The sequence below is a fragment of the Drosophila eugracilis genome, unplaced genomic scaffold, assembly GCF_018153835.1.
Source record: "Drosophila eugracilis isolate 14026-0451.02 unplaced genomic scaffold, ASM1815383v1 contig_90, whole genome shotgun sequence".
Classification (NCBI taxonomy): Eukaryota; Metazoa; Arthropoda; class Insecta; order Diptera; family Drosophilidae; genus Drosophila; species Drosophila eugracilis.
Window position 1 is genome coordinate 3,002,250 of NW_024573812.1, and position 12,603 is coordinate 3,014,852.

Here is a 12,603-nt window from a genome sequence, read left to right on the forward strand (position 1 = left end):
AATTAACAGATATCCATAGACTACCCATTATTCTACCTTGAATCTTTCTACACCTGTAAATGGACCATTCACCTTGGCCAGCTTAGCCATCCGCAGCAGGTGCTGCCATTGGTCATCGTTTGCGATTTTAATGGAGTCCATAAAACCACAGATAAGTTGTGCAAAGAGCAAACAATAAGGGGTGGTGTACCTAAGCAAATGTGAATGCATCGAGAGCATAAAAGCAAACAACCTGATTAACAAATAATGCAAACTTCCACGCCACACACGGATGTGCAAATACATCGAGCGGAAGTATTATCCTTGCAGCTGGCAGCAACCGCAACGGCAGGACATGCATAAACGGATTGAAAAGCGGATTCACAGAGACCGAGTGCGAAGCCATCAAAATAGAGTACGAACGTAATGCGAATCTGGGATATTACGGATATGCACATTGAAGTGGATCCATAATTGCTATTGAATGGTCCTTGAATGCCAATCGCTTGACTCACAGCTGATTAGAGGGATAAACACGGCGGGAGAGTGGGCTTTATGAAAGAACTTGGAAGTTAAGGTCGCTGATGCATGAATATTTGAACAACCCACTCGGTCACTTGAGTTCTTATGTCCAATGGATAGTGTGTGAGTGTTTGATTGATTGTGCGTAAAGCCATCTCAGTGTCCTGTAATGTATTCATTTCCAACTGTCTCTTGGGGGCATCGTGCATCTTGATTTATCTCGTCTAGACTGGATTTTTAGCCAAAAATGTGTTTATAATTCGTTCAGGCTTTCTTCTTTGTTTATATATTTGCTAGGACATAAATGAATAAATGCATGGAGGCTAGAGTGTCGAGAAATGCAGATTACTTTCGGGGGAACTTGTCATTGACCCAAGTCTTCAGCCACTGAACCGAACACAGTTGACCATTCGAATGGGTCAACTTTCATGGGCAAAGAAAGTATTTTAATTGGGACTGGTGGAAGTTTCTTAACTTTTAGGGAAAGGGTCAAGAGCTTCATAATAAACTAGCTGCTAATTTACTTGGGTTGAACATCAACTGGAAAAGGCAAACAAACAACCAGCGACCCAACCACCTGAAGTTATTTATCGACTGGCGCCCCGTACGGGTAACAACTTCCAGTTGAATCGAGATGGGCTAGTGGTGTTCGGCGAGGTGCTAACCTTTGGCAATTTATGTCTTTCATTATTAAACTTTGCCACCTGCCGCATATTTAGCAACAATAACAAAAGCCAAAAGGCGGCCAACATACACACACACACGGCGCGCAATTTATTGGCCAAACACCTCGGCCAGAGCACTCTACAAATGACTGCCAGCCGGAGTGGTCTACTGGGCTAAAAGCAACTGAAAGAGAAACTGAAAATCAATTGAATTGTAGATGCGGGTTAAACATGAAAGCAAACATGGCCCAAACGGCGCTCTGGCCCAAGTAAATAAAAACATCGTAAAGCCAAAGACCATCCCATCGTCTCATTCTTGGCCTTTTTACACACACGATTGAATGGGCAATTTATGCGGTGTAATTTATGAAAACAAAAACCGGAAACAATATTTCTCCCGCCGCTCCTCATAGCCCCAGCAAGTTGACCATTATCTGCTGTCTACACACGCCCAGCTCAAGTCGCAGTTATTTATGTGGATGCAACACGGCCGAGAACAATGGCTATTCGCTTGAAGGCAGAAACTTGGTACTTCAGGCCAATGTCGGCCCACGGGGCGTATGAGCATTTATTAGCTTTTCACACTAGATGGTAAGGGGGAGTGCTACTTTGGGTGCCGCTTTAATTGCGGCATCCATTGCAGTCGCATTTGCATTGCTGATTGCCATGGTTGAAAATTCTTGGTTAGGGCTTGGGACACTAAAAAGGGGAAAGGCTTTAAGTACACAGAGAGAAACTGGAGTTAGTAAAAACAAATAAAATTGGTAGGGTAATGGAGAAAGGGTCGGATTAAAAGACCTTTATCTTTTGGGAAAATGGTCAAAATTTGACTTTTTATGCTGTGAATGCAATTCGACTAGGATAGAAAGCAAGCTCGACGAGGTATGGCATTCCACATTCCACTTATAGACATAATACTGAAATTATGAGGAGGAAATCTGAGATAACCAATTTTCGCATTTTCAAAAAGGGGTGACATCATCTTTTTTTTGGAAAAATTGGCCAAATTTTGAAATTTTAAACTGTGAATGCAGAAAACTCAACGAGGTAAGCCATTCTGTATTTGGACTACTTTTGGCTTAGTAATGGTGTAAATTTTAACAACAAAAATAGATTTTTTGGCTAAATTAAAGACTAGTGCCAAGAAGTAGACTTTACTTTCAGTGTACTTTAGATCCCTAAGAAAGGGACTGGGTCTTTTGCACATTGGGCGTTGGCGCCCAACAACAAAACTACTCGCATAAACAATTTCCACAAATGGCGGCTAACAAAGTGATGCTTTAGGCCATGGCTATTGTGTGCTAGTAGAAGTAGTAGCCCCCTAGAAGGCGCATATCAAACCACCGCATTTTGCTAAGTCGCTTTCCGCTTTCCGTTCATGCCTTGGCCGTTTTCTTTTATTATTTTGCAGCCCTTTCAGCCGGCGGGGACTAGAGTCCTGTTTGCCCTGGCCAGAGAAGCATAAAAATCACGCACTCACAAACAAATAAAATGCTGACAGCATATATTTCCGTTTCCGTTCCGGCTACAGTTTTCAGTTAAACAAATGCCCCGCATATGCGGCTCACTTTTTCCATTCCTTCTCTCTCCTATTTACCCCATTTTTCCCCATAGAGTATGTTTGTGTGTGTGTGTGTGTGTGCGAGCGGATGTATTACAATTTGGAAATGTCTGCGAAACGCACATTTATGACAAAAGGGATAACTTATCCTTAGCCCGATCCCTTTGGGCCTATTTGTTTAACAGAGTTCGCTTTTTTATTTTAATGCTAATTTGGCCAAGCGACCCAACTGCACTAAATTAGCAGCTGGATATCGTAAAAGGGAAATGGTGAGAGAACTAAATCGCACTTCCGCCGGAAGTGGTTGGCAATATATCTGCCTCAGATTTTGTTTTATTTTTCATTCTTTCTATTTTTACGATGGCTTCGATTTGATTGACGCAAAGTTGTAAGATAAACACACTTGGCACTTCCAGAAAATTCTGAACTCCCTCCTCCCCACCGATCTCATCCTTCTGTAATTTAATAGCTCGGCCTGCCGCAGCCTGGCTTTGGTAAATAAAGTTAATTAAATTTAAATATTTGTGTTGTGCAGCCCTGGCTGGATTTCTTTTCTCTCTTTTGCGTGCGAGCAAAACCGCAGCAATGCCACCCATCCAACCCGGCTCACCTTCAAACTTTCCACAGACTCAATGCGGCGTTAAATTTTGTTATTGTGTGTGTGTGTGCGGGTGTGTGTGTGGCACACACCCCCTACTGCATAAACGAAAAAACAGTTTTCGAAAATTTATTACGAAATAATTCATAAAAACGCAGGCTGACGCGACAGAGCATTGTCAAACGCCACCCGCCGCTAAAGAGGCGTCCAGGTGAGCGCTGGGCTCTGACCTCAAACACCATTCTGCCCACACAGCACATACAAACATACACACACACACACTCACTCACCGTCAAAAACCAAAAGCAAAAACAAAAAATAGAATGTCCCTGCTGTGGACAGTTAGCTAGTGTCAGATGCTGCACTGGAAAAAAGAAGGAAAAGCGAATTATAAAGTCATTATTATAGATTTTATAGCTTCTTATATTTAATGTTAATTTTGTATAATATTTTTCTTTTATTTTTTTCTAAAATAAAATATATAATAGTTTATATTTTTTAAATATAACTTTTTGATTATTTTAAATATTATTTTTGCCGTTTGCTTTATAAGCTTTCTTTGGTAAATCCAAATAAAAATATTTTTCTCTTTAATTTTTTAAGAATATTATCTTTTTGCAAATACTTCAGAATTCTCAATATTTTTGTAGTTATTTTATTTTATAAATTTTATTACTTACCTTCGTTTACCTAGTTTTGCTAAGTGTACTTTGTATTGCCAACAAACGGGCAAACATAAATGGTTGGGAAAAAGAAAAATTGTTAAATTTATATTTATTTTTATGGCTTGGCTTTGTTTCAGACACTGGCGCAGACTGCCACGCCCTTGTGCGTGCGTGACCGCCCTATTTTTCATTTTTTTTTTATTCTCATCATTCAACATTTTTAGTGAGTTGGCAGCATTTCAGTTTCGCCGGCATTCAGTTTGCTCTGCGCTTAAATGTTTGCACTTTTCTTTTACCCTTCGTTTTTTTGTTTGCCCATTTTAAAAAAATATTTTGTGCCCTTTGTTTGGCACTTTTCGGTGTTTTTTTCAATGGGAAAACACGCAACCCATTCGATTAAAATTTAACCAAAGCAATCCCATATGTCATCCCCAATCCGCTGGCTGTAAAAAGAATTGTTTTCCAAATTGTTTGACGGTTGCCAGATCAATGGGAACTTGGGGGAAAAGTACTTACAGAACGCACTGAGTACGAAGTACGGAGTTTCAGCTCCACCCAGAGCACTCAAACATGATTGAAAAATTATACTGTTGCCATGGGTATACGTATATATACAGTTACATACGTTATATAATATATATATGTGTATTTGTTGTGGGGTGGTGGCTTCTTGGTGGTTGGGTTTATTTAACACTTCCAAACAATTCACGCGGAACTGGTAGGGAAAAAAATAATGCCAAGCAAAACAAGAACGTAGCAAAAACGTGCCAAGATCCCCCGCTCACTTCATTTTTTTCTGCTGCTGCTGCTGCTGGTTCTGTTCATGTTTCGCCAACGAGTATAGCAGCAGCAGCAGTAAGCAGCAAAAATTCAACACTTTGTTAAAATGTCAAATGAAACATGTCATTTATCATGGTCGCTCTCCGACTCCAAAAACTCAGCTCTGTCTCCGAGTATCTGGATGCTGTATTTTCTGGGTACTCTAACGTTTCTCAGCTTCCCCATTGCCAGTTTTAGCCTGTGAGTAGTAGTCCTGTGTGGCCGCCTCGAGTGGATATATCCTGTGCGCTCTTATCTGTCCTAACAAGCGTTACGTTTTCAGCAAATACGCTTATGCCGGGCGACAACGAACCGTCTCAGCGCGACGGCAGCTTCTGCTCCAGCTATTTCTTGCTTCCTTCCGCTGTTGGCTGTTAGCTGTTAGCCGGGGGAAAGGGCGGTGGGAAACACTGGAAGGAAAGAGGTGTCTTGGGAAAATGTTGAAATTAATTCTTGATTTTAGCAGGATTTTTAGATAATTTAACTTTTGAAATATAGTATTTAAAGTTAAGTATCTGACTATGGGAAAAATGCATGTGAAATTTAATAAGAAAGAATAAAAAATGATACAAATTTGTATATACTTAATCTCTTATTATAAAAACTGAAATAAAAAGTAGATCATGCCAAACTTATTTTGGCATAAAAACATTCCTTTCCTTCATTTCGTAAAGAGCATTATGGTTAATAAATTATTATGTGGCTGTGCTACCCTTCATTCCTTTTGCTTATTCCAGTAAAATATTTTAAATACATTTGTTTTACAGTGAAGCTTATGCTGCCGTTGACATTGCTTAAGTGCGGGGCCAACCTTTTCGCACTCGACAGCGGCGCTGAAACATTCTCTGTGATAATTTTTGAGAGCGCGCTCAAAATGAAACTCAAACTGAAACTGAAATGCGCAGCCAGCCAAGGGCACCCAAACAGTGCCCGCTAAAACTACACGTACGCCGGCCACCAGCCCCGCCCATTTCGGTGGGCGTACGGTTGGTTTAATGGGTGGAGCCAGGGACGAGGAATTTAAAATTGAAACAAATTGTGAATGATGCAGCAGGGAAGGAAGGTGCAAGGGTGTGGTTGTCTGTGGGGGTGTGTAAGAGGACGGTGTGTGTGTGTGTGTTTGTGTATTTCAGGATGTGTGTTTGCTGACTGCTACTCAAGCTGCGTTGGCTCCCATGTTTGCTCCCCTAACTCCATGGACTACCTAGCATTCGAGAGGAGTCCGTGTTTGCCAAGTCCCCTTTGGTGTTTGCTCTCTGCGAGTCCTGCGGAGTTGCGGCTCCTTCGAGCTGGGAGGACAATAAACCATAACTAAGTGTGCACGCTAGTTCCTGGCCAGAACGAAACTATATCCTCCTCCTGACCAAGCCAAACACATTGAGACTCTATTAGAGGGAGATGAATGAGTTGCCAAAGTGGCCAGGGACGGTAACTCTCCAACTGCGTGCTACCTAACATTTACTAAACTCAAAAAAGCTGCTGATTCAGGTTTGTTTTTTTCATATATTTGTAGTTATAGAGGGATTAAAATGTGTTAAAAGATCTACAAATTTTGAATTTTCTTTTCAAAACTGAATAACTTATTACTTTCCTTAAAAACCTCCAACCATCTTGGTTCCCACTCATGCTGATTTGATTTAATCTCCAAAAATTTAAAATGCCATTTTTTTTATTGGGACTCGCATAATCCTTCCTGGAGAGCCGACAGCTGATTAAACTCTTTTGCTAAGCGAGCCCGCTAGAAGCGTGTCGGAAATAAATCGAAAAACTTTATTAATCATAAGATGCTTGTGCGCCAGTGGCAATGGCAGCAGCAGCAGCCGCAAGTTACTCATACGCCGTGTTGAGCATTTAAAATGCTGTTCGCTGCAAGTATGTGTATGTGTGTGTGTGTATGAGAGTGTTTATGGATGTATGTGTGAGCGTGAGTGAGTGCGTGCAGCGAAAAATTATGGCACACATTTATCAACGTTTTAAACGCGCTGATGACAATCTGCTTGGCTGCAATTTAAATATGCAAATGACAGACACCACGGGGCGAAAAGGAGCTGAAGCTGGAACGACTGGGGATCAGGAAGCGGACTTCGCATTGTTGGGTGCGTTATGGCCCAGACTCCTTTGCACTCCTTGTATTCCCCTCGATTCCCGCAGATGATGCTTCAACTGCGTCTGAAGTATGCACGTCAACGCATTTGCACGATCACTGAAGGAAAGATATTTCGAAAGATTTCTGTTAAGCTTGTTTTTGGTTTAAAAATATTTAAAAAAATGTAATTTGGAATATAAGTAAGTGGTTATTATAGGTGATACTACTTAAATCCTCCCATAATATAACATTATGTGTATTTAATTTCAAGCTATACTTTTTTTTAATAGCAGCTTCCCTTACTAATATTATAGTTTAGTATTTATTAATATTTTTAAAATATTCTCTTAATAAGTTTTTAACAGTGCTGGCACATATTTTAGAGCGCACTTAACTCGTTTGCTGTTGGGGTCCTTGGGCTGGCATTCATCTCATCTCATCGCACCCCACTCCACCCTAACCTATCCCCACACCATTCTGGCTGCTCCTTGGCGCGCCTGGGTGTATGCAATAAAAATGGCTAGCGAGCAACAATGCGACTTGAAGGCAGCAGCCAGCAGCCAACAGCCAGCAGCCGGTTCTTCATCGAATGTAGTTGCTGAATGCCATGTTGACCTCGTGAACTTTAATTACAAAATGTGCTCTGTCTGAGCCCCAGGATCTCCAACTGTTGTGTTGGCCAAGTTGGGGCAGGGAAAACGCAAAACTGGGCAAAACTTTGGGCACCCGGCAAAGCCGCATAGAAAATATGTAAATCATAATAAGCAGCGGCGTGCTCGACTGACATCCGCAGAGCTATAGCTATAGCCATGGCTATATAGCTCCGCTTTAGTTTCAGCTTCAGATTCAGCTCCGGCAAACCGCAAATTAAAAATTTCTGCACGTCTCCACATAAAAAACTTTTTTGCTCTTCATATTTTTCTTCCTTTTAGCTTTCTTTTTATATTTTCCTTCTCGTTCCCCACTTTGTTCCTTTTCTTTCTTTCTTTCATTCTTTTTTTTTTTTTTTTCGTTTAGTTTGTGGAGCTGGCAGTCCTGTCGCCGGTTTATTTCCTTTTATATTGCTTTGCTTTATGCACACACCCACACGCATACTCAAACTATTACATATGCAATATGTGCCTGCCTGGCACTTCAAAGTTTAGCTTACATTTATTTGCGTATGTGTGCTTCACTTGAATTGTTATGTGAATGCGTGTATGGGTGTGTGTATGTGTGTGTGTGTGTGGGTAAGGGATCCTTTCATTGCGACCCCTTTTTACCACCCCCCGCCCCCCTCTGCGTGCAACTGTCCTGACGCGTTGATTGTGTTTGCATATTATACACGCCCTTTTATGTCCTATGGCAATATGAAATTTATTGTCTCCTTCGCAGTGTTGCAGCCTCGAAGCAGCCTCAACCTCAGCCTTCGGCCTTCAGTCCTTCAGTCCTTCAGCCTTGACAGATCGAGAGTGGGATATGGTGGAATGGGCAGGATGGGCAGGAGTCAGAGAGCGACAGAGAACAGGACATTGATTTTAATCCCAGTCGGAAGTCGCCTGCCATTCGCTTTACGAGCAACCAGCAACCAACGCCAAGCATTCAGTACAAAAGCAGCAGCAGAAGCTGGCAAGCACATTTTTAATTAAAACAAGAAAAAAGAAAAAACAAAAGGCGAACGTGGCAGGCAATGCGCTTTTCCAGCTGCCACAAAAAGGGCCACAAATTGTTGAACAGGCTGGTAAAGACTACAAGTAATGCTAGATTAAGATGAAAACCAAATGAAGAATAGATAAATGTTTATCCTTTCACGCATTTCATGCAGGCGAAAGTGAGAGATGATATTAAAAGTGCAAGTATTTATAGAACTGAACACTATATATATCTTTAAATATATTAAATCCACTAATAAATCGACTTAAATAAGGTTCAATAAGTCATTCTATGGGTTTTAAAATGGGTATTAGCTGTCAATAGAGCTATCAAATCGCTTTAAATTCCCTCGAAATGGTTACAATGGAAACCCCTCTATTATTTGTGAATTCACGATTATCGGTCGATGGCAATGTGACATAATTCACTCGTGCCTCGCATAATGACCCCTGGTATGGCATTTGTTTCATTATGTGACCATTATGACTTCCGCTGAGCCAGCCCAAAAAATAACCGGAGGGCCAATGGATGCAAACAACTCCGTTTCCCGGGGAATGCATTCAACTGCATGCACACATGGCAGCCCTCAACTCGCCAAATCTCGTGTGGCATGCAACGGAATACACGCGAATAAAATAGGGAGGAGAGGGGAGTAGTGTGGGGAGTCCAGGAGCAGAAAACAAAGCATTACCGAAAAGCGATTACCCCGAAAAACTAAACATAACACGCCAATTTATGTGCACAATTGTTTACATGACGTTGTATGGCCATTCAATGGCTCCGCCGCTGCTCAATTGTTCAATTGTTTAGGTGTGCAGTTTTCCAACTGATTGAATGTGGAGCCCGTTGGCTATATCCTAGTAATTATGGTCGGGGAGTCCAGTTTACCAGTTTTATGATAAATGCGGCTATGCTTGTGGCGTATACACGGCGTATACGTAATTCAATCAGTGTGCCATTAAAGCGAGAAAACTTTTTTCAATATTCGCTGGCATTAAGCTTCAATTTATTTCAATCAGCGAGCGCACAATGGCCGTCCGCAGAAGCCCATAAAATTGCAGTAAATTCAACAATTGTAGAGTTCAATTACCAAGTAGACCGATATGCAGATATATCCTTACTATATATATATATAGTATATACGTATTTTTTGCGTTTCAATTTCATTTTACCGCTGGCCCCTTTACAATTGACAATTTAATGGAGTCTTCCGCAGTTGCGGCTGAGACCAAGAAAAGCCATTGTCTGGGCTGTGTGTTCCCCTTGGCTTTTCACCAGGAATTTTCCCTCATTCTGCTAGTGTTAACCGCTTACTTAGGCCATTATGCTCGCTGGCCGTGGCGACATTGTATTAGGATGGCAAATTTATGGACGCGGCTTTTATGCTTTAAGGACTTTGGCCAGACTCGAGCGTTAATGGGAGCACTTGTGAATTTATGGGCATGGCCTGCGGTAAAAGATAAGGATAAACTTGACTATGACTATTTCATAGTTAGCAGCCTGAGCTTCCGCTAAGTATGTAACTCCCAGTATGGATACACTTCTCTTTTTTTTATATTTTTTTCCTTTGCTCACTTCAATTTCCTGTGTGTTGCACGTGGCGTCAGGCTGTGCTTGATTTTATGGCTTTCACACCTCGCTTACATATTTACTATACAAATTACACTTTTTATTGCATGTGATTTCGGTTCCTTTTTGCCCGGCACGTGGCAAAGGGTTCTCCATTTCATCGAGAATTAATGGTTTATTTATATGATGTGTTGAAGCCGATACAGTAGGTACAGCTCGTTCAAACTTTAGTGCTCGGCAATTGTTTTTTGCTGTTGCCTTGCATGTGCCACAAATTGGGGCTCAAATTATGTGCGTTTCGTTCTCGAGTTGCTTATAACTTGTATTGTTTTTTTTTGTTAACGGTCTGTGTTTGCGGTTAATCGAGCATTTCCATAACTATGCGCAAATTGCAAAGGAACACGAACAGTAATTCTTTGATTAGAGGCCGCGTGTTGCATGTTGCGTGTTGAAATTATGCTAATTTCCACTGCTGTTGCATTCGGTTATGCCCGACGAGTGTTTTTCTGTTTGTTAAATATGTATGACATGCAAATGGGCCGCGAAACTGACTTCAATTAACTTTGATCGATTTAACAAAATGGTTAGCATTTTCAGCTCAATTAATTTGTTTTGTTTTCTGCCTTTTTTTCGTTTCTGATTTGTCGTAATTGCCTGCGTTTTCATTCAGTTGTCAAAATTATATAATGTGATTAAGGCATTCGGCATTATCATAATGTGTAATTAAATTCGAGAACATTAAGGCCTTAGTTGGCTGGTATTGAGATTAATTTATAAATTATGCAAGCTTACTGCTGCATTTCCACAGTCCAAATGAGCTTTCTAAATATAACCAATTTTTCACTACATTGTTTTAGTTTATTTTTGAAGAGTACATGGAGTAAGGCTCATGATGGAAACAGTTTATGAATGAAATATTTTTATATTAGGTTGTCAAAAAAGTCTTGCGGTTTTGAATTTTCCAAAAAGGTATAGTATGACTTGATGCGACGAATAAAACAAGAAGTACGGGCTTTCAGCGCCAACTAGCAAAAATACCGCAAGACTTTTTTGACAGACTAATATATAGTTTTTGTATGGTTTGTATCGGAATCTATTATATGTTAATTTTTAGAGTTATCTTCTTATATAAATTCCTAAAAAGAATGTCATATATTTTCACAGAGTATATTTATTCTCGACGTTGGTAGAAATATACGGCTTTGGCTTAGCTTTTGCCAGAAGTTTTGCATAATTTCGCATATATGCCAAAGTTTCAGTTGTTAGTTTATCTGCTGATGGCGTTAGTTAGAGAAATTGTTATATCCGCTTTCCCTCTATTTTGTTTGTGCTCCTTCTACCCGCAAAACAAAAAAAAAAAAAAACCAAAATATATCCACAAAACCCAGCGACATGCATATGCAGATTCTAAAAATGAAATTAAAATAAATGGCAAATGCAAAAACAGCCAAAGAAAAAGTATTTATTTATTTGCGTTTGTGGAAACTGTGGCACGCTGCTTTATGTGTTGTCATTAGGCAAATAGTTTGCGGGCTGACTGTGAAATACGAGTGCGCTGCACAGCATGTGTTTGTGTGCTGTGGAAAACGAAGTACAAACAATTATGGCCAAAATCAGAGAATGTGACGCCAGCGATTTATCTCCCTGGTTATACATATACGAATGTATATGTATATACAGTACAGAGAGACATCAATGTTGGGTTACAATGTGTGGTGGTAGTGGTGGTGGTCTAGTATGTGTAGCTGAAAAATGCCAGCATAATTTTATTGGGGCTGGTAAATTTAATGGGTTCATTAGAGGAGAGTGTTGCCTACTTTTCGGCGACACTTCTCAGCCGCTGCCGTTGTGCTAAAATTAATGCAAAACGTGAGTTTGTTTTTAGCTCCTTCGTCTGGTCTGTGTTTTTCCTCACAGCTTTTCACCCTGCTGCTCATTATTCTTGTTGCTTGGGAAAATTTTGCTACTGTTATTATAATACTTTTATGCCATCGTTTACCCTCGCTGATGCGGCTGCTTCGGATGCTTCGGCTGTTACTGTGTTGGTGTTGACTTAGTCAAGAGCAATTAACATGCAAATAAGGCCTATTAGTTACCCAAACGTCAGCCTGTCAGCTGCTGTGTCTCTCATACCGGCCACGCCCACTAGCACCTTTTTGTGGAGCTTCTGCCACGACCATCCTTTAAGGAGCCCAGCATGACAGGATGCTGGTTGTTCTTTAACTTTTTTGTTTGCCCGGACGGGGTCGCACTTTAATGACTTACTAATTTCAAGTTTGCCATCTTCTCTGTAAAGACCAAGGGCCGAGTATCGTTAAAAATCTTAATTGCCAATTTAGCCAAGGAACATCGTAACGCTCATCGTTGGGTTTAGTGTTATGCTTTTGGGGTATCTGGTAGCCGTGAAAAACTTTTGATTTCCAACGGGTCAATCCTTTGTCTTTAATCTAATCACCTAGGGCCGACATTTTTATGAAGTTTCGCCCGTGCATTCGGCAATTAATGTT